This window comes from Electrophorus electricus, chromosome 10 (assembly GCF_041902795.1).
Source record: "Electrophorus electricus isolate QZ-2024a chromosome 10, ASM4190279v1, whole genome shotgun sequence".
Lineage (NCBI taxonomy): Eukaryota > Metazoa > Chordata > Actinopteri > Gymnotiformes > Gymnotidae > Electrophorus > Electrophorus electricus.
Window position 1 is genome coordinate 33242094 of NC_137506.1, and position 24836 is coordinate 33266929.

The 24836-nt window shown below is 44.9% G+C and overlaps 8 non-coding genes across 8 annotated transcripts; all 8 read right to left on the minus strand.

Annotated features, from left to right (window-relative positions):
- Positions 1–724: 724 nt before the first annotated feature.
- On the minus strand, positions 725–796 carry trnad-guc (transfer RNA aspartic acid (anticodon GUC)). The gene has a single exon. It is a non-coding gene; the product is annotated as a tRNA-Asp (tRNA).
- Positions 797–3925: 3129 nt separating this feature from the next.
- Positions 3926–3997, minus strand: trnad-guc (transfer RNA aspartic acid (anticodon GUC)). The gene has a single exon. It is a non-coding gene; the product is annotated as a tRNA-Asp (tRNA).
- A 3130-nt stretch (positions 3998–7127) lies between these two features.
- On the minus strand, positions 7128–7199 carry trnad-guc (transfer RNA aspartic acid (anticodon GUC)). Its single transcript has one exon. It is a non-coding gene; the product is annotated as a tRNA-Asp (tRNA).
- Positions 7200–10329: 3130 nt separating this feature from the next.
- On the minus strand, positions 10330–10401 carry trnad-guc (transfer RNA aspartic acid (anticodon GUC)). Its single transcript has one exon. It is a non-coding gene; the product is annotated as a tRNA-Asp (tRNA).
- A 3129-nt stretch (positions 10402–13530) lies between these two features.
- trnad-guc (transfer RNA aspartic acid (anticodon GUC)) lies at positions 13531–13602 on the minus strand. The gene has a single exon. It is a non-coding gene; the product is annotated as a tRNA-Asp (tRNA).
- Positions 13603–16731: 3129 nt separating this feature from the next.
- On the minus strand, positions 16732–16803 carry trnad-guc (transfer RNA aspartic acid (anticodon GUC)). Its single transcript has one exon. It is a non-coding gene; the product is annotated as a tRNA-Asp (tRNA).
- A 3130-nt stretch (positions 16804–19933) lies between these two features.
- trnad-guc (transfer RNA aspartic acid (anticodon GUC)) lies at positions 19934–20005 on the minus strand. Its single transcript has one exon. It is a non-coding gene; the product is annotated as a tRNA-Asp (tRNA).
- A 3129-nt stretch (positions 20006–23134) lies between these two features.
- Positions 23135–23206, minus strand: trnad-guc (transfer RNA aspartic acid (anticodon GUC)). The gene has a single exon. It is a non-coding gene; the product is annotated as a tRNA-Asp (tRNA).
- Between the last annotated feature and the right edge of the window lie 1630 nt (positions 23207–24836).

Genomic DNA, 24836 nt, shown 5'->3' on the forward strand with positions numbered 1-24836 from the left:
AATTAGCACTTAATGTAGAGTATTATTTATTACACTGATGCTGTCTAACAAACTTTAGAACTTATTGTTTATTGCACTTATCATTGTTTAAGATAGACCTCATGCATTTTGTACTTCTAGGCAACAGCAGTGATCCCTGTATTTCTACAGTAATCTCGATCATTTCTATATTGGACTCCAACCTACTGTAATGACTAGGCTGTATTCTATGAGTAAATAACACAGCACCTTTGTAAGTCGCACTGGATAAGAGCGCCTGTTAAATGCCATAAATGTAAATGTAAATGTAACAAGTACATCTCAAGACTTGACACTCAAGTCCCGACACAAGTCAAAAGTGAACACGTACAATCCAAAGGCAAGATGCAGTTACCAAGTACTTCCCTTCAAGTCATAGTCAAGTCACCACATTTAATGTCTTACAATATTCGACACCAGTAAAGCATCTGATGTAGTTTATGAAATTGAAAAAATCTTTCCATCCTCTTAAGTCTCAGCCTTGGTTGTATGCAGGTTTTGTCACGCCTGCTTAGAGATAACATCACCAATGGGCACCAAATTCTCTCTAGGGTGCTTTATCAAAGGATTGATCTACAATGTGCGAGTGTCTTTATTCATCTATGTAGATGAATCTAGAGCAAACGTGGGCATAGGATTCAACTTTATCCTTCCTGAAAAGGGTGCCAAGTCAGAAGTTCCTCTGCAGTGCACTGAAGTAGGAACTCTCCCCGTCGGGGAATCGAACCCCGGTCTTCCGCGTGACAGGCGGAGATACTATCCACTATACTAACGAGGACAGCTACATGCACGCCAAAAGAAACAGACTGAGATGTACACGTCCCACAGGTTTTGAAGTATTTTATGTCAGTGCGCCTAGAACAAAAAGGTTTTTAAACACATTCTGGTGATGTTGACCCAGTCTTCTTTCTCCTCTTTTAACAATGTCGGTGTGCTGGCTTATCATTTGTATTTCTTTTCCAATTCTTGTAAAAATGCAAAATATTCAAAGCATTTTGGCTATCCCTGTGTGCTAAACACGTGATTGCTCTACACTATGAGTTAGGTCATATGGAATATTTTTATCAGATTTGGCTTTGACTCTCTTTGCAATATGTTTGATTATTCTATTGCAAATTCCTGTACTGAGCTGCACTCTCTTGTCAACATTCAACTTAGGTCAAGCGATGTCCTGCACTAATTTATTATCAATGTGCAAGTTTCAAATTTGTTGACTTACATTTCTGCTCAAATGTACTAATAGCATTCCTTTGAAAGCTTTACATGACACCTTCATCAGCTAGGTGTGATTTTTTTGATTTTTTTTTTAAAGCAGTGTGCATGCAAAATTGCTGAGCCACCTTGAGCCGTCCCACATCTTCGCCTTGGAAACCTTGGATACCACGTTAGTGTTGTAGGTAGCGAATCAATCTAATACTCTGACAAGCTTTTGAGCACCTGTTCAACTAGAATTGACATTAGCTTGCTAAAATAGCGAGTGGACCATTTGTGAGATTCCCAAATCTTTGAATTTACATCTCAGGCCATTTACAACCCTGAATCAATGACAGATGGGGACTCTTAATTGAACTTGAGGAAGACCTAGGACTTAACCCCGAAGTGCCCAAGCTGTGCGACAGCTGCGATGGTCGGGAGGTTACGGCGTTGCACTTGAAATCCAGCGGGGGTCCCCATGCCGTTTCGACTCCTGCGTGTAGTGTGAGGGAATGTTTCTTTCCTGATGGCTTTGCTGGAAGAATGAGTGCACACTGTCCTCTAGTTCTCTTTTTGTATATGCTTGCCATGGCATTTACAGTTATATGTTACATGGTGGGAATTTGAACATATTTACAGTTATGTTACATGGTGGTGGTAGTCCCCACAGTTTATCAGTTTCCCTGATTCAGTGCCCGAACGGCCTGTGGGAAGAAGCTCCTCTTCCGTCTCTCTGTCTTGGTCTTCAGGGAGCGAAAGCACTTCCCTGACCTCAACAGAGAGAAGAGCCTATTGTTGGGATGGGTGGGGTCCTTCACAATCCTCCTGGCCTTGGTCTGGCACCGCTTGTAGTAGATGGTCTGCAGGTCAGGAAGTTCCGTATGAGTGATGCGCTCTGCTGAACGCACTACCCTTTGGAGTGTTTGTCTGTCCTGCTTGTTGCTGTTCCCAAACCACACTGTGATGTTCCCCGTGAGGATGCTCTCGATAGTGCAGGTGTAGAAGTTCCGCAGTACCTTGGAGGGCAGTCTGAAGTCTCTTAGGCGTCTGAGGTGGTAAAGACGCTGACGAGCCTTCTTTGCCAGGGAGTTGGTATGGCGGGACCAGGACAGGTCCTGCGAGATGTGAACACCAAGGTACCTGAAACTATCTACTCTTTCCACCGTGGTTCCACTGATCCTCACGGGTTGGTAGTGCCGCTCCTGCTTCTTGCTGCAATCCACGATCAGCTCCTTTGTCTCACTGACGTTTAGGAGGAGATTATTTTCCTGGCACCAGTTTTCCAGGTGTTTAATCTCCTCCAGGTAGGCCCTCTCATCGTTGTCCGAGATCAGGCCCGTGACAACGGTGTCGTCAGCAAACTTGACAATGATGGTGGAGCTGGAAGTGGCTGTGCAGTCGTAGGTGTACAGTGAGTAGAGCAGGGGGCTTAGGACACAACCCTGAGGAGCTCCAGTGCTGAGGGTGAGGGTGGATGAGGCACGGTTGCCCACCCGTACTGATTGTGGTCTGTCTGTTAGGAAGTTGGAGATCCAGTCGCACAGGGATGTATGCAGTCCTAGATCCTCCAACTTAGTAGTGAGCAGGGAGGGGATGATAGTGTTAAATGCTGAACTGTGTTACCCCGCTGCTGCGCTCCCTTCATTGGCTTCCAGTAGCTGCACACCTCAGATTTAAAATCTTGATGCTTGCCTACCAAGCCAAAAATGGGCCAGCCCCTTCATACATTGAGTTAATGGTCAAAGCCCGATTCGTAACCTCGCGTTCTTCGAACCTCAAGTATGGCTTGGCTTGAAATGCCATGCTTCAAGTCTCATGGAAGACAAGCGTTGAGACTATTTCCTGTCCTGGCTCACAGATGGTGGAATTAACTTCCGCTTGCTGTCCGGACAGCGGAGTCCCTTGCAGGCTTCAAACACAGACTGAAGACCCATCTATTCATGGAATATTTAAATGACAAATGACCCTGCTCCTTTATTGACAGAACTAAATTAGCACTTAATGTAGAGTATTATTTATTACACTGATGCTGTCTAACAAACTTTAGAACTTATTGTTTATTGCACTTATCATTGTTTAAGATAGACCTCATGCATTTTGTACTTCTAGGCAACAGCAGTGATCCCTGTATTTCTACAGTAATCTCGATCATTTCTATATTGGACTCCAACCTACTGTAATGACTAGGCTGTATTCTATGAGTAAATAACACAGCACCTTTGTAAGTCGCACTGGATAAGAGCGCCTGTTAAATGCCATAAATGTAAATGTAAATGTAACAAGTACATCTCAAGACTTGACACTCAAGTCCCGACACAAGTCAAAAGTGAACACGTACAATCCAAAGGCAAGATGCAGTTACCAAGTACTTCCCTTCAAGTCATAGTCAAGTCACCACATTTAATGTCTTACAATATTCGACACCAGTAAAGCATCTGATGTAGTTTATGAAATTGAAAAAATCTTTCCATCCTCTTAAGTCTCAGCCTTGGTTGTATGCAGGTTTTGTCACGCCTGCTTAGAGATAACATCACCAATGGGCACCAAATTCTCTCTAGGGTGCTTTATCAAAGGATTGATCTACAATGTGCGAGCGTCTTTATTCATCTATGTAGATGAATCTAGAGCAAACGTGGGCATAGGATTCAACTTTATCCTTCCTGAAAAGGGTGCCAAGTCAGAAGTTCCTCTGCAGTGCACTGAAGTAGGAACTCTCCCCGTCGGGGAATCGAACCCCGGTCTTCCGCGTGACAGGCGGAGATACTATCCACTATACTAACGAGGACAGCTACATGCCCGCCAAAAGAAACAGACTGAGATGTACACGTCCCACAGGTTTTGAAGTATTTTATGTCAGTGCGCCTAGAACAAAAAGGTTTTTAAACACATTCTGGTGATGTTGACCCAGTCTTCTTTCTCCTCTTTTAACAATGTCGGTGTGCTGGCTTATCATTTGTATTTCTTTTCCAATTCTTGTAAAAATGCAAAATATTCAAAGCATTTTGGCTATCCCTGTGTGCTAAACACGTGATTGCTCTACACTATGAGTTAGGTCATATGGAATATTTTTATCAGATTTGGCTTTGACTCTCTTTGCAATATGTTTGATTATTCTATTGCAAATTCCTGTACTGAGCTGCACTCTCTTGTCAACATTCAACTTAGGTCAAGCGATGTCCTGCACTAATTTATTATCAATGTGCAAGTTTCAAATTTGTTGACTTACATTTCTGCTCAAATGTACTAATAGCATTCCTTTGAAAGCTTTACATGACACCTTCATCAGCTAGGTGTGATTTTTTTTGATTTTTTTTTTAAAGCAGTGTGCATGCAAAATTGCTGAGCCACCTTGAGCCGTCCCACATCTTCGCCTTGGAAACCTTGGATACCACGTTAGTGTTGTAGGTAGCGAATCAATCTAATACTCTGACAAGCTTTTGAGCACCTGTTCAACTAGAATTGACATTAGCTTGCTAAAATAGCGAGTGGACCATTTGTGAGATTCCCAAATCTTTGAATTTACATCTCAGGCCATTTACAACCCTGAATCAATGACAGATGGGGACTCTTAATTGAACTTGAGGAAGACCTAGGACTTAACCCCGAAGTGCCCAAGCTGTGCGACAGCTGCGATGGTCGGGAGGTTACGGCGTTGCACTTGAAATCCAGCGGGGGTCCCCATGCCGTTTCGACTCCTGCGTGTAGTGTGAGGGAATGTTTCTTTCCTGATGGCTTTGCTGGAAGAATGAGTGCACACTGTCCTCTAGTTCTCTTTTTGTATATGCTTGCCATGGCATTTACAGTTATATGTTACATGGTGGGAATTTGAACATATTTACAGTTATGTTACATGGTGGTGGTAGTCCCCACAGTTTATCAGTTTCCCTGATTCAGTGCCCGAACGGCCTGTGGGAAGAAGCTCCTCTTCCGTCTCTCTGTCTTGGTCTTCAGGGAGCGAAAGCACTTCCCTGACCTCAACAGAGAGAAGAGCCTATTATTGGGATGGGTGGGGTCCTTCACAATCCTCCTGGCCTTGGTCTGGCACCGCTTGTAGTAGATGGTCTACAGGTCAGGAAGTTCCGTATGAGTGATGCGCTCTGCTGAACGCACTACCCTTTGGAGTGTTTGTCTGTCCTGCTTGTTGCTGTTCCCAAACCACACTGTGATGTTCCCCGTGAGGATGCTCTCGATAGTGCAGGTGTAGAAGTTCCGCAGTACCTTGGAGGGCAGTCTGAAGTCTCTTAGGCGTCTGAGGTGGTAAAGACGCTGACGAGCCTTCTTTGCCAGGGAGTTGGTATGGCGGGACCAGGACAGGTCCTGCGAGATGTGAACACCAAGGTACCTGAAACTATCTACTCTTTCCACCGTGGTTCCACTGATCCTCACGGGTTGGTAGTGCCGCTCCTGCTTCTTGCTGCAATCCACGATCAGCTCCTTTGTCTCACTGACGTTTAGGAGGAGATTATTTTCCTGGCACCAGTTTTCCAGGTGTTTAATCTCCTCCAGGTAGGCCCTCTCATCGTTGTCCGAGATCAGGCCCGTGACAACGGTGTCGTCAGCAAACTTGACAATGATGGTGGAGCTGGAAGTGGCTGTGCAGTCGTAGGTGTACAGTGAGTAGAGCAGGGGGCTTAGGACACAACCCTGAGGAGCTCCAGTGCTGAGGGTGAGGGTGGATGAGGCACGGTTGCCCACCCGTACTGATTGTGGTCTGTCTGTTAGGAAGTTGGAGATCCAGTCGCACAGGGATGTATGCAGTCCTAGATCCTCCAACTTAGTAGTGAGCAGGGAGGGGATGATAGTGTTAAATGCTGAACTGTGTTACCCCGCTGCTGCGCTCCCTTCATTGGCTTCCAGTAGCTGCACACCTCAGATTTAAAATCTTGATGCTTGCCTACCAAGCCAAAAATGGGCCAGCCCCTTCATACATTGAGTTAATGGTCAAAGCCCGATTCGTAACCTCGCGTTCTTCGAACCTCAAGTATGGCTTGGCTTGAAATGCCATGCTTCAAGTCTCATGGAAGACAAGCGTTGAGACTATTTCCTGTCCTGGCTCACAGATGGTGGAATTAACTTCCGCTTGCTGTCCGGACAGCGGAGTCCCTTGCAGGCTTCAAACACAGACTGAAGACCCATCTATTCATGGAATATTTAAATGACAAATGACCCTGCTCCTTTATTGACAGAACTGAATTAGCACTTAATGTAGAGTATTATTTATTACACTGATGCTGTCTAACAAACTTTAGAACTTATTGTTTATTGCACTTATCATTGTTTAAGATAGACCTCATGCATTTTGTACTTCTAGGCAACAGCAGTGATCCCTGTATTTCTACAGTAATCTCGATCATTTCTATATTGGACTCCAACCTACTGTAATGACTAGGCTGTATTCTATGAGTAAATAACACAGCACCTTTGTAAGTCGCACTGGATAAGAGCGCCTGTTAAATGCCATAAATGTAAATGTAAATGTAACAAGTACATCTCAAGACTTGACACTCAAGTCCCGACACAAGTCAAAAGTGAACACGTACAATCCAAAGGCAAGATGCAGTTACCAAGTACTTCCCTTCAAGTCATAGTCAAGTCACCACATTTAATGTCTTACAATATTCGACACCAGTAAAGCATCTGATGTAGTTTATGAAATTGAAAAAATCTTTCCATCCTCTTAAGTCTCAGCCTTGGTTGTATGCAGGTTTTGTCACGCCTGCTTAGAGATAACATCACCAATGGGCACCAAATTCTCTCTAGGGTGCTTTATCAAAGGATTGATCTACAATGTGCGAGCGTCTTTATTCATCTATGTAGATGAATCTAGAGCAAACGTGGGCATAGGATTCAACTTTATCCTTCCTGAAAAGGGTGCCAAGTCAGAAGTTCCTCTGCAGTGCACTGAAGTAGGAACTCTCCCCGTCGGGGAATCGAACCCCGGTCTTCCGCGTGACAGGCGGAGATACTATCCACTATACTAACGAGGACAGCTACATGCCCGCCAAAAGAAACAGACTGAGATGTACACGTCCCACAGGTTTTGAAGTATTTTATGTCAGTGCGCCTAGAACAAAAAGGTTTTTAAACACATTCTGGTGATGTTGACCCAGTCTTCTTTCTCCTCTTTTAACAATGTCGGTGTGCTGGCTTATCATTTGTATTTCTTTTCCAATTCTTGTAAAAATGCAAAATATTCAAAGCATTTTGGCTATCCCTGTGTGCTAAACACGTGATTGCTCTACACTATGAGTTAGGTCATATGGAATATTTTTATCAGATTTGGCTTTGACTCTCTTTGCAATATGTTTGATTATTCTATTGCAAATTCCTGTACTGAGCTGCACTCTCTTGTCAACATTCAACTTAGGTCAAGCGATGTCCTGCACTAATTTATTATCAATGTGCAAGTTTCAAATTTGTTGACTTACATTTCTGCTCAAATGTACTAATAGCATTCCTTTGAAAGCTTTACATGACACCTTCATCAGCTAGGTGTGATTTTTTTTGATTTTTTTTTTAAAGCAGTGTGCATGCAAAATTGCTGAGCCACCTTGAGCCGTCCCACATCTTCGCCTTGGAAACCTTGGATACCACGTTAGTGTTGTAGGTAGCGAATCAATCTAATACTCTGACAAGCTTTTGAGCACCTGTTCAACTAGAATTGACATTAGCTTGCTAAAATAGCGAGTGGACCATTTGTGAGATTCCCAAATCTTTGAATTTACATCTCAGGCCATTTACAACCCTGAATCAATGACAGATGGGGACTCTTAATTGAACTTGAGGAAGACCTAGGACTTAACCCCGAAGTGCCCAAGCTGTGCGACAGCTGCGATGGTCGGGAGGTTACGGCGTTGCACTTGAAATCCAGCGGGGGTCCCCATGCCGTTTCGACTCCTGCGTGTAGTGTGAGGGAATGTTTCTTTCCTGATGGCTTTGCTGGAAGAATGAGTGCACACTGTCCTCTAGTTCTCTTTTTGTATATGCTTGCCATGGCATTTACAGTTATATGTTACATGGTGGGAATTTGAACATATTTACAGTTATGTTACATGGTGGTGGTAGTCCCCACAGTTTATCAGTTTCCCTGATTCAGTGCCCGAACGGCCTGTGGGAAGAAGCTCCTCTTCCGTCTCTCTGTCTTGGTCTTCAGGGAGCGAAAGCACTTCCCTGACCTCAACAGAGAGAAGAGCCTATTGTTGGGATGGGTGGGGTCCTTCACAATCCTCCTGGCCTTGGTCTGGCACCGCTTGTAGTAGATGGTCTACAGGTCAGGAAGTTCCGTATGAGTGATGCGCTCTGCTGAACGCACTACCCTTTGGAGTGTTTGTCTGTCCTGCTTGTTGCTGTTCCCAAACCACACTGTGATGTTCCCCGTGAGGATGCTCTCGATAGTGCAGGTGTAGAAGTTCCGCAGTACCTTGGAGGGCAGTCTGAAGTCTCTTAGGCGTCTGAGGTGGTAAAGACGCTGACGAGCCTTCTTTGCCAGGGAGTTGGTATGGCGGAACCAGGACAGGTCCTGCGAGATGTGAACACCAAGGTACCTGAAACTATCTACTCTTTCCACCGTGGTTCCACTGATCCTCACGGGTTGGTAGTGCCGCTCCTGCTTCTTGCTGCAATCCACGATCAGCTCCTTTGTCTCACTGACGTTTAGGAGGAGATTATTTTCCTGGCACCAGTTTTCCAGGTGTTTAATCTCCTCCAGGTAGGCCCTCTCATCGTTGTCCGAGATCAGGCCCGTGACAACGGTGTCGTCAGCAAACTTGACAATGATGGTGGAGCTGGAAGTGGCTGTGCAGTCGTAGGTGTACAGTGAGTAGAGCAGGGGGCTTAGGACACAACCCTGAGGAGCTCCAGTGCTGAGGGTGAGGGTGGATGAGGCACGGTTGCCCACCCGTACTGATTGTGGTCTGTCTGTTAGGAAGTTGGAGATCCAGTCGCACAGGGATGTATGCAGTCCTAGATCCTCCAACTTAGTAGTGAGCAGGGAGGGGATGATAGTGTTAAATGCTGAACTGTGTTACCCCGCTGCTGCGCTCCCTTCATTGGCTTCCAGTAGCTGCACACCTCAGATTTAAAATCTTGATGCTTGCCTACCAAGCCAAAAATGGGCCAGCCCCTTCATACATTGAGTTAATGGTCAAAGCCCGATTCGTAACCTCGCGTTCTTCGAACCTCAAGTATGGCTTGGCTTGAAATGCCATGCTTCAAGTCTCATGGAAGACAAGCGTTGAGACTATTTCCTGTCCTGGCTCACAGATGGTGGAATTAACTTCCGCTTGCTGTCCGGACAGCGGAGTCCCTTGCAGGCTTCAAACACAGACTGAAGACCCATCTATTCATGGAATATTTAAATGACAAATGACCCTGCTCCTTTATTGACAGAACTGAATTAGCACTTAATGTAGAGTATTATTTATTACACTGATGCTGTCTAACAAACTTTAGAACTTATTGTTTATTGCACTTATCATTGTTTAAGATAGACCTCATGCATTTTGTACTTCTAGGCAACAGCAGTGATCCCTGTATTTCTACAGTAATCTCGATCATTTCTATATTGGACTCCAACCTACTGTAATGACTAGGCTGTATTCTATGAGTAAATAACACAGCACCTTTGTAAGTCGCACTGGATAAGAGCGCCTGTTAAATGCCATAAATGTAAATGTAAATGTAACAAGTACATCTCAAGACTTGACACTCAAGTCCCGACACAAGTCAAAAGTGAACACGTACAATCCAAAGGCAAGATGCAGTTACCAAGTACTTCCCTTCAAGTCATAGTCAAGTCACCACATTTAATGTCTTACAATATTCGACACCAGTAAAGCATCTGATGTAGTTTATGAAATTGAAAAAATCTTTCCATCCTCTTAAGTCTCAGCCTTGGTTGTATGCAGGTTTTGTCACGCCTGCTTAGAGATAACATCACCAATGGGCACCAAATTCTCTCTAGGGTGCTTTATCAAAGGATTGATCTACAATGTGCGAGTGTCTTTATTCATCTATGTAGATGAATCTAGAGCAAACGTGGGCATAGGATTCAACTTTATCCTTCCTGAAAAGGGTGCCAAGTCAGAAGTTCCTCTGCAGTGCACTGAAGTAGGAACTCTCCCCGTCGGGGAATCGAACCCCGGTCTTCCGCGTGACAGGCGGAGATACTATCCACTATACTAACGAGGACAGCTACATGCCCGCCAAAAGAAACAGACTGAGATGTACACGTCCCACAGGTTTTGAAGTATTTTATGTCAGTGCGCCTAGAACAAAAAGGTTTTTAAACACATTCTGGTGATGTTGACCCAGTCTTCTTTCTCCTCTTTTAACAATGTCGGTGTGCTGGCTTATCATTTGTATTTCTTTTCCAATTCTTGTAAAAATGCAAAATATTCAAAGCATTTTGGCTATCCCTGTGTGCTAAACACGTGATTGCTCTACACTATGAGTTAGGTCATATGGAATATTTTTATCAGATTTGGCTTTGACTCTCTTTGCAATATGTTTGATTATTCTATTGCAAATTCCTGTACTGAGCTGCACTCTCTTGTCAACATTCAACTTAGGTCAAGCGATGTCCTGCACTAATTTATTATCAATGTGCAAGTTTCAAATTTGTTGACTTACATTTCTGCTCAAATGTACTAATAGCATTCCTTTGAAAGCTTTACATGACACCTTCATCAGCTAGGTGTGATTTTTTTGATTTTTTTTTTAAAGCAGTGTGCATGCAAAATTGCTGAGCCACCTTGAGCCGTCCCACATCTTCGCCTTGGAAACCTTGGATACCACGTTAGTGTTGTAGGTAGCGAATCAATCTAATACTCTGACAAGCTTTTGAGCACCTGTTCAACTAGAATTGACATTAGCTTGCTAAAATAGCGAGTGGACCATTTGTGAGATTCCCAAATCTTTGAATTTACATCTCAGGCCATTTACAACCCTGAATCAATGACAGATGGGGACTCTTAATTGAACTTGAGGAAGACCTAGGACTTAACCCCGAAGTGCCCAAGCTGTGCGACAGCTGCGATGGTCGGGAGGTTACGGCGTTGCACTTGAAATCCAGCGGGGGTCCCCATGCCGTTTCGACTCCTGCGTGTAGTGTGAGGGAATGTTTCTTTCCTGATGGCTTTGCTGGAAGAATGAGTGCACACTGTCCTCTAGTTCTCTTTTTGTATATGCTTGCCATGGCATTTACAGTTATATGTTACATGGTGGGAATTTGAACATATTTACAGTTATGTTACATGGTGGTGGTAGTCCCCACAGTTTATCAGTTTCCCTGATTCAGTGCCCGAACGGCCTGTGGGAAGAAGCTCCTCTTCCGTCTCTCTGTCTTGGTCTTCAGGGAGCGAAAGCACTTCCCTGACCTCAACAGAGAGAAGAGCCTATTGTTGGGATGGGTGGGGTCCTTCACAATCCTCCTGGCCTTGGTCTGGCACCGCTTGTAGTAGATGGTCTACAGGTCAGGAAGTTCCGTATGAGTGATGCGCTCTGCTGAACGCACTACCCTTTGGAGTGTTTGTCTGTCCTGCTTGTTGCTGTTCCCAAACCACACTGTGATGTTCCCCGTGAGGATGCTCTCGATAGTGCAGGTGTAGAAGTTCCGCAGTACCTTGGAGGGCAGTCTGAAGTCTCTTAGGCGTCTGAGGTGGTAAAGACGCTGACGAGCCTTCTTTGCCAGGGAGTTGGTATGGCGGAACCAGGACAGGTCCTGCGAGATGTGAACACCAAGGTACCTGAAACTATCTACTCTTTCCACCGTGGTTCCACTGATCCTCACGGGTTGGTAGTGCCGCTCCTGCTTCTTGCTGCAATCCACGATCAGCTCCTTTGTCTCACTGACGTTTAGGAGGAGATTATTTTCCTGGCACCAGTTTTCCAGGTGTTTAATCTCCTCCAGGTAGGCCCTCTCATCGTTGTCCGAGATCAGGCCCGTGACAACGGTGTCGTCAGCAAACTTGACAATGATGGTGGAGCTGGAAGTGGCTGTGCAGTCGTAGGTGTACAGTGAGTAGAGCAGGGGGCTTAGGACACAACCCTGAGGAGCTCCAGTGCTGAGGGTGAGGGTGGATGAGGCACGGTTGCCCACCCGTACTGATTGTGGTCTGTCTGTTAGGAAGTTGGAGATCCAGTCGCACAGGGATGTATGCAGTCCTAGATCCTCCAACTTAGTAGTGAGCAGGGAGGGGATGATAGTGTTAAATGCTGAACTGTGTTACCCCGCTGCTGCGCTCCCTTCATTGGCTTCCAGTAGCTGCACACCTCAGATTTAAAATCTTGATGCTTGCCTACCAAGCCAAAAATGGGCCAGCCCCTTCATACATTGAGTTAATGGTCAAAGCCCGATTCGTAACCTCGCGTTCTTCGAACCTCAAGTATGGCTTGGCTTGAAATGCCATGCTTCAAGTCTCATGGAAGACAAGCGTTGAGACTATTTCCTGTCCTGGCTCACAGATGGTGGAATTAACTTCCGCTTGCTGTCCGGACAGCGGAGTCCCTTGCAGGCTTCAAACACAGACTGAAGACCCATCTATTCATGGAATATTTAAATGACAAATGACCCTGCTCCTTTATTGACAGAACTGAATTAGCACTTAATGTAGAGTATTATTTATTACACTGATGCTGTCTAACAAACTTTAGAACTTATTGTTTATTGCACTTATCATTGTTTAAGATAGACCTCATGCATTTTGTACTTCTAGGCAACAGCAGTGATCCCTGTATTTCTACAGTAATCTCGATCATTTCTATATTGGACTCCAACCTACTGTAATGACTAGGCTGTATTCTATGAGTAAATAACACAGCACCTTTGTAAGTCGCACTGGATAAGAGCGCCTGTTAAATGCCATAAATGTAAATGTAAATGTAACAAGTACATCTCAAGACTTGACACTCAAGTCCCGACACAAGTCAAAAGTGAACACGTACAATCCAAAGGCAAGATGCAGTTACCAAGTACTTCCCTTCAAGTCATAGTCAAGTCACCACATTTAATGTCTTACAATATTCGACACCAGTAAAGCATCTGATGTAGTTTATGAAATTGAAAAAATCTTTCCATCCTCTTAAGTCTCAGCCTTGGTTGTATGCAGGTTTTGTCACGCCTGCTTAGAGATAACATCACCAATGGGCACCAAATTCTCTCTAGGGTGCTTTATCAAAGGATTGATCTACAATGTGCGAGTGTCTTTATTCATCTATGTAGATGAATCTAGAGCAAACGTGGGCATAGGATTCAACTTTATCCTTCCTGAAAAGGGTGCCAAGTCAGAAGTTCCTCTGCAGTGCACTGAAGTAGGAACTCTCCCCGTCGGGGAATCGAACCCCGGTCTTCCGCGTGACAGGCGGAGATACTATCCACTATACTAACGAGGACAGCTACATGCCCGCCAAAAGAAACAGACTGAGATGTACACGTCCCACAGGTTTTGAAGTATTTTATGTCAGTGCGCCTAGAACAAAAAGGTTTTTAAACACATTCTGGTGATGTTGACCCAGTCTTCTTTCTCCTCTTTTAACAATGTCGGTGTGCTGGCTTATCATTTGTATTTCTTTTCCAATTCTTGTAAAAATGCAAAATATTCAAAGCATTTTGGCTATCCCTGTGTGCTAAACACGTGATTGCTCTACACTATGAGTTAGGTCATATGGAATATTTTTATCAGATTTGGCTTTGACTCTCTTTGCAATATGTTTGATTATTCTATTGCAAATTCCTGTACTGAGCTGCACTCTCTTGTCAACATTCAACTTAGGTCAAGCGATGTCCTGCACTAATTTATTATCAATGTGCAAGTTTCAAATTTGTTGACTTACATTTCTGCTCAAATGTACTAATAGCATTCCTTTGAAAGCTTTACATGACACCTTCATCAGCTAGGTGTGATTTTTTTGATTTTTTTTTTAAAGCAGTGTGCATGCAAAATTGCTGAGCCACCTTGAGCCGTCCCACATCTTCGCCTTGGAAACCTTGGATACCACGTTAGTGTTGTAGGTAGCGAATCAATCTAATACTCTGACAAGCTTTTGAGCACCTGTTCAACTAGAATTGACATTAGCTTGCTAAAATAGCGAGTGGACCATTTGTGAGATTCCCAAATCTTTGAATTTACATCTCAGGCCATTTACAACCCTGAATCAATGACAGATGGGGACTCTTAATTGAACTTGAGGAAGACCTAGGACTTAACCCCGAAGTGCCCAAGCTGTGCGACAGCTGCGATGGTCGGGAGGTTACGGCGTTGCACTTGAAATCCAGCGGGGGTCCCCATGCCGTTTCGACTCCTGCGTGTAGTGTGAGGGAATGTTTCTTTCCTGATGGCTTTGCTGGAAGAATGAGTGCACACTGTCCTCTAGTTCTCTTTTTGTATATGCTTGCCATGGCATTTACAGTTATATGTTACATGGTGGGAATTTGAACATATTTACAGTTATGTTACATGGTGGTGGTAGTCCCCACAGTTTATCAGTTTCCCTGATTCAGTGCCCGAACGGCCTGTGGGAAGAAGCTCCTCTTCCGTCTCTCTGTCTTGGTCTTCAGGGAGCGAAAGCACTTCCCTGACCTCAACAGAGAGAAGAGCCTATTGTTGGGATGGGTGGGGTCCTTCACAATCCTCCTGGCCTTGGTCTGGCACCGCTTGTAGTAGATGGTCTACAGGTCAGGAAGTTCCGTATGAGTGATGCGCTCTGCTGAACGCACTACCCTTTGGAGTGTTTGTCTGTCCTGCTTGTTGCTGTTCCCAAACCACACTGTGATGTTCCCCGTGAGGATGCTCTCGATAGTGCAGGTGTAGAAGTTCCGCAGTACCTTGGAGGGCAGTCTGAAGTCTCTTAGGCGTCTGAGGTGGTAAAGACGCTGACGAGCCTTCTTTGCCAGGGAGTTGGTATGGCGGAACCAGGACAGGTCCTGCGAGATGTGAACACCAAGGTACCTGAAACTATCTACTCTTTCCACCGTGGTTCCACTGATCCTCACGGGTTGGTAGTGCCGCTCCTGCTTCTTGCTGCAATCCACGATCAGCTCCTTTGTCTCACTGACGTTTAGGAGGAGATTATTTTCCTGGCACCAGTTTTCCAGGTGTTTAATCTCCTCCAGGTAGGCCCTCTCATCGTTGTCCGAGATCAGGCCCGTGACAACGGTGTCGTCAGCAAACTTGACAATGATGGTGGAGCTGGAAGTGGCTGTGCAGTCGTAGGTGTACAGTGAGTAGAGCAGGGGGCTTAGGACACAACCCTGAGGAGCTCCAGTGCTGAGGGTGAGGGTGGATGAGGCACGGTTGCCCACCCGTACTGATTGTGGTCTGTCTGTTAGGAAGTTGGAGATCCAGTCGCACAGGGATGTATGCAGTCCTAGATCCTCCAACTTAGTAGTGAGCAGGGAGGGGATGATAGTGTTAAATGCTGAACTGTGTTACCCCGCTGCTGCGCTCCCTTCATTGGCTTCCAGTAGCTGCACACCTCAGATTTAAAATCTTGATGCTTGCCTACCAAGCCAAAAATGGGCCAGCCCCTTCATACATTGAGTTAATGGTCAAAGCCCGATTCGTAACCTCGCGTTCTTCGAACCTCAAGTATGGCTTGGCTTGAAATGCCATGCTTCAAGTCTCATGGAAGACAAGCGTTGAGACTATTTCCTGTCCTGGCTCACAGATGGTGGAATTAACTTCCGCTTGCTGTCCGGACAGCGGAGTCCCTTGCAGGCTTCAAACACAGACTGAAGACCCATCTATTCATGGAATATTTAAATGACAAATGACCCTGCTCCTTTATTGACAGAACTAAATTAGCACTTAATGTAGAGTATTATTTATTACACTGATGCTGTCTAACAAACTTTAGAACTTATTGTTTATTGCACTTATCATTGTTTAAGATAGACCTCATGCATTTTGTACTTCTAGGCAACAGCAGTGATCCCTGTATTTCTACAGTAATCTCGATCATTTCTATATTGGACTCCAACCTACTGTAATGACTAGGCTGTATTCTATGAGTAAATAACACAGCACCTTTGTAAGTCGCACTGGATAAGAGCGCCTGTTAAATGCCATAAATGTAAATGTAAATGTAACAAGTACATCTCAAGACTTGACACTCAAGTCCCGACACAAGTCAAAAGTGAACACGTACAATCCAAAGGCAAGATGCAGTTACCAAGTACTTCCCTTCAAGTCATAGTCAAGTCACCACATTTAATGTCTTACAATATTCGACACCAGTAAAGCATCTGATGTAGTTTATGAAATTGAAAAAATCTTTCCATCCTCTTAAGTCTCAGCCTTGGTTGTATGCAGGTTTTGTCACGCCTGCTTAGAGATAACATCACCAATGGGCACCAAATTCTCTCTAGGGTGCTTTATCAAAGGATTGATCTACAATGTGCGAGCGTCTTTATTCATCTATGTAGATGAATCTAGAGCAAACGTGGGCATAGGATTCAACTTTATCCTTCCTGAAAAGGGTGCCAAGTCAGAAGTTCCTCTGCAGTGCACTGAAGTAGGAACTCTCCCCGTCGGGGAATCGAACCCCGGTCTTCCGCGTGACAGGCGGAGATACTATCCACTATACTAACGAGGACAGCTACATGCCCGCCAAAAGAAACAGACTGAGATGTACACGTCCCACAGGTTTTGAAGTATTTTATGTCAGTGCGCCTAGAACAAAAAGGTTTTTAAACACATTCTGGTGATGTTGACCCAGTCTTCTTTCTCCTCTTTTAACAATGTCGGTGTGCTGGCTTATCATTTGTATTTCTTTTCCAATTCTTGTAAAAATGCAAAATATTCAAAGCATTTTGGCTATCCCTGTGTGCTAAACACGTGATTGCTCTACACTATGAGTTAGGTCATATGGAATATTTTTATCAGATTTGGCTTTGACTCTCTTTGCAATATGTTTGATTATTCTATTGCAAATTCCTGTACTGAGCTGCACTCTCTTGTCAACATTCAACTTAGGTCAAGCGATGTCCTGCACTAATTTATTATCAATGTGCAAGTTTCAAATTTGTTGACTTACATTTCTGCTCAAATGTACTAATAGCATTCCTTTGAAAGCTTTACATGACACCTTCATCAGCTAGGTGTGATTTTTTTTGATTTTTTTTTTAAAGCAGTGTGCATGCAAAATTGCTGAGCCACCTTGAGCCGTCCCACATCTTCGCCTTGGAAACCTTGGATACCACGTTAGTGTTGTAGGTAGCGAATCAATCTAATACTCTGACAAGCTTTTGAGCACCTGTTCAACTAGAATTGACATTAGCTTGCTAAAATAGCGAGTGGACCATTTGTGAGATTCCCAAATCTTTGAATTTACATCTCAGGCCATTTACAACCCTGAATCAATGACAGATGGGGACTCTTAATTGAACTTGAGGAAGACCTAGGACTTAACCCCGAAGTGCCCAAGCTGTGCGACAGCTGCGATGGTCGGGAGGTTACGGCGTTGCACTTGAAATCCAGCGGGGGTCCCCATGCCGTTTCGACTCCTGCGTGTAGTGTGAGGGAATGTTTCTTTCCTGATGGCTTTGCTGGAAGAATGAGTGCACACTGTCCTCTAGTTCTCTTTTTGTATATGCTTGCCATGGCATTTACAGTTATATGTTACATGGTGGGAATTTGAACATATTTACAGTTATGTTACATGGTGGTGGTAGTCCCCACAGTTTATCAGTTTCCCTGATTCAGTGCCCGAACGGCCTGTGGGAAGAAGCTCCTCTTCCGTCTCTCTGTCTTGGTCTTCAGGGAGCGAAAGCACTTCCCTGACCTCAACAGAGAGAAGAGCCTATTGTTGGGATGGGTGGGGTCCTTCACAATCCTCCTGGCCTTGGTCTGGCACCGCTTGTAGTAGATGGTCTGCAGGTCAGGAAGTTCCGTATGAGTGATGCGCTCTGCTGAACGCACTACCCTTTGGAGTGTTTGTCTGTCCTGCTTGTTGCTGTTCCCAAACCACACTGTGATGTTCCCCGTGAGGATGCTCTCGATAGTGCAGGTGTAGAAGTTCCGCAGTACCTTGGAGGGCAGTCTGAAGTCTCTTAGGCGTCTGAGGTGGTAAAGACGCTGACGAGCCTTCTTTGCCAGGGAGTTGGTATGGCGGGACCAGGACAGGTCCTGCGAGATGTGAACACCAAGGTACCTGAAACTATCTACTCTTTCCACCGTGGTTCCACTGATCCTCACGGGTTGGTAGTGCCGCTCCTGCTTCTTGCTGCAATCCACGATCAGCTCCTTTGTCTCACTGACGTTTAGGAGGAGATTATTTTCCTGGCACCAGTTTTCCAGGTGTTTAATCTCCTCCAGGTAGGCCCTCTCATCGTTGTCCGAGATCAGGCCCGTGACAACGGTGTCGTCAGCAAACTTGACAATGATGGTGGAGCTGGAAGTGGCTGTGCAGTCGTAGGTGTACAGTGAGTAGAGCAGGGGGCTTAGGACACAACCCTGAGGAGCTCCAGTGCTGAGGGTGAGGGTGGATGAGGCACGGTTGCCCACCCGTACTGATTGTGGTCTGTCTGTTAGGAAGTTGGAGATCCAGTCGCACAGGGATGTATGCAGTCCTAGATCCTCCAACTTAGTAGTGAGCAGGGAGGGGATGATAGTGTTAAATGCTGAACTGTGTTACCCCGCTGCTGCGCTCCCTTCATTGGCTTCCAGTAGCTGCACACCTCAGATTTAAAATCTTGATGCTTGCCTACCAAGCCAAAAATGGGCCAGCCCCTTCATACATTGAGTTAATGGTCAAAGCCCGATTCGTAACCTCGCGTTCTTCGAACCTCAAGTATGGCTTGGCTTGAAATGCCATGCTTCAAGTCTCATGGAAGACAAGCGTTGAGACTATTTCCTGTCCTGGCTCACAGATGGTGGAATTAACTTCCGCTTGCTGTCCGGACAGCGGAGTCCCTTGCAGGCTTCAAACACAGACTGAAGACCCATCTATTCATGGAATATTTAAATGACAAATGACCCTGCTCCTTTATTGACAGAACTGAATTAGCACTTAATGTAGAGTATTATTTATTACACTGATGCTGTCTAACAAACTTTAGAACTTATTGTTTATTGCACTTATCATTGTTTAAGATAGACCTCATGCATTTTGTACTTCTAGGCAACAGCAGTGATCCCTGTATTTCTACAGTAATCTCGATCATTTCTATATTGGACTCCAACCTACTGTAATGACTAGGCTGTATTCTATGAGTAAATAACACAGCACCTTTGTAAGTCGCACTGGATAAGAGCGCCTGTTAAATGCCATAAATGTAAATGTAAATGTAACAAGTACATCTCAAGACTTGACACTCAAGTCCCGACACAAGTCAAAAGTGAACACGTACAATCCAAAGGCAAGATGCAGTTACCAAGTACTTCCCTTCAAGTCATAGTCAAGTCACCACATTTAATGTCTTACAATATTCGACACCAGTAAAGCATCTGATGTAGTTTATGAAATTGAAAAAATCTTTCCATCCTCTTAAGTCTCAGCCTTGGTTGTATGCAGGTTTTGTCACGCCTGCTTAGAGATAACATCACCAATGGGCACCAAATTCTCTCTAGGGTGCTTTATCAAAGGATTGATCTACAATGTGCGAGCGTCTTTATTCATCTATGTAGATGAATCTAGAGCAAACGTGGGCATAGGATTCAACTTTATCCTTCCTGAAAAGGGTGCCAAGTCAGAAGTTCCTCTGCAGTGCACTGAAGTAGGAACTCTCCCCGTCGGGGAATCGAACCCCGGTCTTCCGCGTGACAGGCGGAGATACTATCCACTATACTAACGAGGACAGCTACATGCCCGCCAAAAGAAACAGACTGAGATGTACACGTCCCACAGGTTTTGAAGTATTTTATGTCAGTGCGCCTAGAACAAAAAGGTTTTTAAACACATTCTGGTGATGTTGACCCAGTCTTCTTTCTCCTCTTTTAACAATGTCGGTGTGCTGGCTTATCATTTGTATTTCTTTTCCAATTCTTGTAAAAATGCAAAATATTCAAAGCATTTTGGCTATCCCTGTGTGCTAAACACGTGATTGCTCTACACTATGAGTTAGGTCATATGGAATATTTTTATCAGATTTGGCTTTGACTCTCTTTGCAATATGTTTGATTATTCTATTGCAAATTCCTGTACTGAGCTGCACTCTCTTGTCAACATTCAACTTAGGTCAAGCGATGTCCTGCACTAATTTATTATCAATGTGCAAGTTTCAAATTTGTTGACTTACATTTCTGCTCAAATGTACTAATAGCATTCCTTTGAAAGCTTTACATGACACCTTCATCAGCTAGGTGTGATTTTTTTGATTTTTTTTTTAAAGCAGTGTGCATGCAAAATTGCTGAGCCACCTTGAGCCGTCCCACATCTTCGCCTTGGAAACCTTGGATACCACGTTAGTGTTGTAGGTAGCGAATCAATCTAATACTCTGACAAGCTTTTGAGCACCTGTTCAACTAGAATTGACATTAGCTTGCTAAAATAGCGAGTGGACCATTTGTGAGATTCCCAAATCTTTGAATTTACATCTCAGGCCATTTACAACCCTGAATCAATGACAGATGGGGACTCTTAATTGAACTTGAGGAAGACCTAGGACTTAACCCCGAAGTGCCCAAGCTGTGCGACAGCTGCGATGGTCGGGAGGTTACGGCGTTGCACTTGAAATCCAGCGGGGGTCCCCATGCCGTTTCGACTCCTGCGTGTAGTGTGAGGGAATGTTTCTTTCCTGATGGCTTTGCTGGAAGAATGAGTGCACACTGTCCTCTAGTTCTCTTTTTGTATATGCTTGCCATGGCATTTACAGTTATATGTTACATGGTGGGAATTTGAACATATTTACAGTTATGTTACATGGTGGTGGTAGTCCCCACAGTTTATCAGTTTCCCTGATTCAGTGCCCGAACGGCCTGTGGGAAGAAGCTCCTCTTCCGTCTCTCTGTCTTGGTCTTCAGGGAGCGAAAGCACTTCCCTGACCTCAACAGAGAGAAGAGCCTATTGTTGGGATGGGTGGGGTCCTTCACAATCCTCCTGGCCTTGGTCTGGCACCGCTTGTAGTAGATGGTCTGCAGGTCAGGAAGTTCCGTATGAGTGATGCGCTCTGCTGAACGCACTACCCTTTGGAGTGTTTGTCTGTCCTGCTTGTTGCTGTTCCCAAACCACACTGTGATGTTCCCCGTGAGGATGCTCTCGATAGTGCAGGTGTAGAAGTTCCGCAGTACCTTGGAGGGCAGTCTGAAGTCTCTTAGGCGTCTGAGGTGGTAAAGACGCTGACGAGCCTTCTTTGCCAGGGAGTTGGTATGGCGGGACCAGGACAGGTCCTGCGAGATGTGAACACCAAGGTACCTGAAACTATCTACTCTTTCCACCGTGGTTCCACTGATCCTCACGGGTTGGTAGTGCCGCTCCTGCTTCTTGCTGCAATCCACGATCAGCTCCTTTGTCTCACTGACGTTTAGGAGGAGATTATTTTCCTGGCACCAGTTTTCCAGGTGTTTAATCTCCTCCAGGTAGGCCCTCTCATCGTTGTCCGAGATCAGGCCCGTGACAACGGTGTCGTCAGCAAACTTGACAATGATGGTGGAGCTGGAAGTGGCTGTGCAGTCGTAGGTGTACAGTGAGTAGAGCAGGGGGCTTAGGACACAACCCTGAGGAGCTCCAGTGCTGAGGGTGAGGGTGGATGAGGCACGGTTGCCCACCCGTACTGATTGTGGTCTGTCTGTTAGGAAGTTGGAGATCCAGTCGCACAGGGATGTATGCAGTCCTAGATCCTCCAACTTAGTAGTGAGCAGGGAGGGGATGATAGTGTTAAATGCTGAACTGTGTTACCCCGCTGCTGCGCTCCCTTCATTGGCTTCCAGTAGCTGCACACCTCAGATTTAAAATCTTGATGCTTGCCTACCAAGCCAAAAATGGGCCAGCCCCTTCATACATTGAGTTAATGGTCAAAGCCCGATTCGTAACCTCGCGTTCTTCGAACCTCAAGTATGGCTTGGCTTGAAATGCCATGCTTCAAGTCTCATGGAAGACAAGCGTTGAGACTATTTCCTGTCCTGGCTCACAGATGGTGGAATTAACTTCCGCTTGCTGTCCGGACAGCGGAGTCCCTTGCAGGCTTCAAACACAGACTGAAGACCCATCTATTCATGGAATATTTAAATGACAAATGACCCTGCTCCTTTATTGACAGAACTGAATTAGCACTTAATGTAGAGTATTATTTATTACACTGATGCTGTCTAACAAACTTTAGAACTTATTGTTTATTGCACTTATCATTGTTTAAGATAGACCTCATGCATTTTGTACTTCTAGGCAACAGCAGTGATCCCTGTATTTCTACAGTAATCTCGATCATTTCTATATTGGACTCCAACCTACTGTAATGACTAGGCTGTATTCTATGAGTAAATAACACAGCACCTTTGTAAGTCGCACTGGATAAGAGCGCCTGTTAAATGCCATAAATGTAAATGTAAATGTAACAAGTACATCTCAAGACTTGACACTCAAGTCCCGACACAAGTCAAAAGTGAACACGTACAATCCAAAGGCAAGATGCAGTTACCAAGTACTTCCCTTCAAGTCATAGTCAAGTCACCACATTTAATGTCTTACAATATTCGACACCAGTAAAGCATCTGATGTAGTTTATGAAATTGAAAAAATCTTTCCATCCTCTTAAGTCTCAGCCTTGGTTGTATGCAGGTTTTGTCACGCCTGCTTAGAGATAACATCACCAATGGGCACCAAATTCTCTCTAGGGTGCTTTATCAAAGGATTGATCTACAATGTGCGAGTGTCTTTATTCATCTATGTAGATGAATCTAGAGCAAACGTGGGCATAGGATTCAACTTTATCCTTCCTGAAAAGGGTGCCAAGTCAGAAGTTCCTCTGCAGTGCACTGAAGTAGGAACTCTCCCCGTCGGGGAATCGAACCCCGGTCTTCCGCGTGACAGGCGGAGATACTATCCACTATACTAACGAGGACAGCTACATGCCCGCCAAAAGAAACAGACTGAGATGTACACGTCCCACAGGTTTTGAAGTATTTTATGTCAGTGCGCCTAGAACAAAAAGGTTTTTAAACACATTCTGGTGATGTTGACCCAGTCTTCTTTCTCCTCTTTTAACAATGTCGGTGTGCTGGCTTATCATTTGTATTTCTTTTCCAATTCTTGTAAAAATGCAAAATATTCAAAGCATTTTGGCTATCCCTGTGTGCTAAACACGTGATTGCTCTACACTATGAGTTAGGTCATATGGAATATTTTTATCAGATTTGGCTTTGACTCTCTTTGCAATATGTTTGATTATTCTATTGCAAATTCCTGTACTGAGCTGCACTCTCTTGTCAACATTCAACTTAGGTCAAGCGATGTCCTGCACTAATTTATTATCAATGTGCAAGTTTCAAATTTGTTGACTTACATTTCTGCTCAAATGTACTAATAGCATTCCTTTGAAAGCTTTACATGACACCTTCATCAGCTAGGTGTGATTTTTTTGATTTTTTTTTTAAAGCAGTGTGCATGCAAAATTGCTGAGCCACCTTGAGCCGTCCCACATCTTCGCCTTGGAAACCTTGGATACCACGTTAGTGTTGTAGGTAGCGAATCAATCTAATACTCTGACAAGCTTTTGAGCACCTGTTCAACTAGAATTGACATTAGCTTGCTAAAATAGCGAGTGGACCATTTGTGAGATTCCCAAATCTTTGAATTTACATCTCAGGCCATTTACAACCCTGAATCAATGACAGATGGGGACTCTTAATTGAACTTGAGGAAGACCTAGGACTTAACCCCGAAGTGCCCAAGCTGTGCGACAGCTGCGATGGTCGGGAGGTTACGGCGTTGCACTTGAAATCCAGCGGGGGTCCCCATGCCGTTTCGACTCCTGCGTGTAGTGTGAGGGAATGTTTCTTTCCTGATGGCTTTGCTGGAAGAATGAGTGCACACTGTCCTCTAGTTCTCTTTTTGTATATGCTTGCCATGGCATTTACAGTTATATGTTACATGGTGGGAATTTGAACATATTTACAGTTATGTTACATGGTGGTGGTAGTCCCCACAGTTTATCAGTTTCCCTGATTCAGTGCCCGAACGGCCTGTGGGAAGAAGCTCCTCTTCCGTCTCTCTGTCTTGGTCTTCAGGGAGCGAAAGCACTTCCCTGACCTCAACAGAGAGAAGAGCCTATTGTTGGGATGGGTGGGGTCCTTCACAATCCTCCTGGCCTTGGTCTGGCACCGCTTGTAGTAGATGGTCTGCAGGTCAGGAAGTTCCGTATGAGTGATGCGCTCTGCTGAACGCACTACCCTTTGGAGTGTTTGTCTGTCCTGCTTGTTGCTGTTCCCAAACCACACTGTGATGTTCCCCGTGAGGATGCTCTCGATAGTGCAGGTGTAGAAGTTCCGCAGTACCTTGGAGGGCAGTCTGAAGTCTCTTAGGCGTCTGAGGTGGTAAAGACGCTGACGAGCCTTCTTTGCCAGGGAGTTGGTATGGCGGGACCAGGACAGGTCCTGCGAGATGTGAACACCAAGGTACCTGAAACTATCTACTCTTTCCACCGTGGTTCCACTGATCCTCACGGGTTGGTAGTGCCGCTCCTGCTTCTTGCT